Raw genomic sequence first — 3,705 nt, 5'->3', positions numbered from 1 at the left:
GATGCTCTGGGCTGTCCGCACCACTCTCTGCAGGTTCCTGCGATTAAGGGAAGTACAGTTCCCATACCAGGCCTTAATTCAGCAGTCAAGATGCTCTCAATTGTGTAACTCTAGAAAGTTCTGAGCATTTGGTGCCCCATCCCAAGCTTCTTCAACCATCTGAAGTGAAAGAGGAGCTGTTGTGCTTTCTTCACGACACAGCGGGTATGTACAGACAATGTGAGATCCTTGGTGATGTTTATGCCGAGGAACTTAAAGCTGTTCACCCTCTCAACCCCAGATCGATTGATGTCAATAGGGGTTAGCCTGTCTCCATTCCTCCTGTCGTCCACAATCAGCTCCTTTGTTTTTGTGACAATCAGAGAGAGGTTGTTTTCTTGACACCAGTCAGATGTTGCTGAGACTTCAGACAGAGTCAGCAATCAAATGGTTGAGTGTGGTGTAATGAATGTGTTGAGATGTGTATATCACATTGTAGGAAAGCCAGATGAGCTCAGGACAGGGAATTATGATGTTGTAGCCATTATTGGGACTTGGTTGTACACAACAGTCCGAGGGATTTAGAGGAACAAATTTGTAGAGAGATCGCAGACCATGCCAAGAAACAAAGGTTGATTCAGTAACTGATTTTAACTTTCCATATATTGACTGGGACTCCCATACTGTAAAAGGACTAGATAGGTTTGAGTTTGTCAAATGTGCCCTTAATCAGTACGTAGAATTCCCGACGTAGAAGTGTGCAATAAGCTGTTAGGAAATGATCCAGGACTGGTGGCAGAAATTAGTGATCATAATGCCATGAAATTCAAAGCAAATATGGAAAAAGGGAGGTCTGGACCACGGGTTGAGATTCTAAATTGGACAAAGGTCAATTTTGATGGTATCAGAAAGGATCTGATAAGTATGGATTGGGACAGGCTGTTTTCTGGCAAAGGAGTACTTGGTAAGTGGGAGGCCTTCAGAAGTGAAAGTTTGAGTGTGTGGAGTTTGTAGGTGCCTGCCAAAATAAAAGTTGAAAGGTAACTGGTGCAGGGAACCTTGGTTTTCAAGAGATTTTGAAACCCCAGATATTTTGTTCCTCTAAATGCCTCAGACTGTTGGGTGCTACCAAGACTCATTAATGACTACAATATCATAATTCCACGCCTGAGCTCATCCGACTTTGTTTTAGTCGTCTTCAGTAGGTTTCTAAAAGTTTCCCAATAGTTTTTGCTCTTTTGTTTGCCCTCTCTTTGGCTTTTATGTTGGTGTTGGCTTTGGCTTCTCATTTCAGCCACGGTTGTGTCCTCCTGCCTTTCCAATGCGTCCACTTCTTTGGGATGTATCGATCACTCACCTCCCCAATTGCTCCCAGAAACTCCAGCCATTGCTGCTCCGTTGTCACTCCTACTGTATCCCTTCCAAACAAGTTTGGCCAGCTTCTCTGTCATGGAAACATGGAGAAGTTCAGTAAGAAAACAGGCTATTTGGCCCATCTAGTCAATGCCAAAAAAAACCATTTAAGCTGTCTAATGCACCAATCTGCACCAGGACCATTGCCCTCCATACCCCTACCCCCATCTGAACTTTTTTGAAATGGTGAAGCTGAGCTCATATTCACCACTTCTGCTGGCATCTCATTCCACACTCTCACGACCATTTCAGTACAGAGCTTTTACACATGTTCCCGTTAAAATTTCACCTTCCCCACTTACCCATGACCTCTGGTTGTCATCTCCATGGAAAAAGCTGCTTGCATTTACCCTGTCTATACCCTCATAATTTTGTATACTTTGAACAAATCCTTAAAGCAATGTATAATTTCCTTGTTTATGTTTGGAGCCTTTTTCAGGTGTATAAGATGATGAGGGGCATTGATCGTGTGGATAGCCGGAGGTTTTTTCCCAGGGCTGAAATGGCTAACACGAGGGGGCATAGTTGTAAGCTGCTTGGAAATAGATACCGAGTGGATGTCAGGGGTAAGTTTTTTTACACAGAGAGTGGTGGGCGTGTGGAATACACTGCCAGCTATTTGTGTGAGAGTGGTTCAATTACTGTGGGGCCAGACACCCATTCAGATCACTGAGAACAGGGAATAATACCAATGGAGAGAGTCAAACTGAGCCAGGTCACAGACTGGAGATGACAGAAATGCCCCATTCATTCAGGAAGAGCATCAGAATTTGATGGTCATTCCAGATACCAGCATTGTGCCCATTTAGAAGATGATTTCTCCCTCTAACTTGGGTTGAACCTCACAGTAACAGTGTGATGTCAGTTCACACCTTGACAAATCAAGTGATCTCATCTGAAATGTTGTCCTATACCCATTGATCGGTTTTGTAAATCTTTTTTGCAGGTTAAAAATGACGAGGAATTTGTTTCCGGGAATCTCGAACACAACACACCAGTTTTGCTGTCTCTGTCCAGACATTTAATAAGTGGAGCAAGGGATTCACTCGATCATCTGACCTGCTGGCACGCCCGTCATTTTACACAGTGGGGAGCCCATTCATTTGCTCAGACAGTAGGAATGGATCAGTCGGTCATCTCAACTGAAGGTACATCAGCAAGTTCACACTGGGACAAGGACATTCACCTGTTTTGTGTGTGAGAAGGGATTCAGTTGGTCTTCTCACCTGTGGACACACCAGTCAGTTCACACTGGGCAGACGCTGGTTATATGCTGAATTTTTGGGGAAGGATTCACTCAGTCGTCTGACCTAATGGCTCACCAGCGAGTTCAAACTGGGGAGAGGCCATTCACCTGCTCAGACTGTGGGAAGACCTTCACTCGGTCATCCCAACTAAAGATACATCAGCATGTTCACACTGGAGAGAGGCCGTTTACCTGCTCAGACTGTGGGAAGGGATTCTCTTTGTCATCTCAGTTACTGAGACACCAGTCAGTTCACACCGGAGAGTGGCCATTCACCTGCTCGGACTGTGGGAAGGGATTCACTAAATCTTCTCACCTACTGAGACACCAGTCAGTTCACACTGGGGAGGGGCCATTCACCTGCGCAGACTGTGGGAAGGGATTCACTGAATCATCTCATCTGAAGGTACATCAGCGAGTTCACACTGGGGAGAGGCCATTCACCTGCTCAGAGTGTGGGAAAGGGTTCACACAGTTAGCAAGCCTACAAGCACACCAGTCAGTTCACACCAGGGAGAGGCCATTCACATGCTCAGACTGTGGGAAGGGATTCACTCGATCATCTCGCCTACTGACACACCAGTCAGTTCACACTGGGGAGAGGCCGTTCACCTGCTCAGTGTGTGGGAAGGGATTCACTCGATCATCTCAACTACAGAGACACCAGCAAGTTCACAGTGGGTAGAGGCTGATCACCTGCTGTGAATATGGAAAGCGATTCACTCAGTAATGTAACCTTATGTAACTCTCGCTTCGGCTAGCAGCTTAATATAGGGGGTGATAGCCCATCAGCCGGGCAAAACTTATGAAATCTCGTTTTGGTGGATGCTGTGTGATGTGTCCTCTGTTACAAATCAGTACCCCAAAATAACAAACAGTACACAATATGTGATTAAATGAATGAGATTTAAAATTCTTACTTTGACTGTAGGGTTAGTAAAGAAAACAAAAAAAAAGAAAATGGGCCCACTCTCTCCATTCACGTCTTCTCATCTCTCCCCAGCAAAAGACCATGAAATCTCTCTTCCAGACTCACAAGAGAGAACATTTCTGTCATTGGATAGCCC

This window comes from Mobula birostris, chromosome 13, assembly GCF_030028105.1.
Source record: "Mobula birostris isolate sMobBir1 chromosome 13, sMobBir1.hap1, whole genome shotgun sequence".
NCBI lineage: Eukaryota > Metazoa > Chordata > Chondrichthyes > Myliobatiformes > Myliobatidae > Mobula > Mobula birostris.
Note: the sequence above shows the minus strand (reverse complement) of the source record.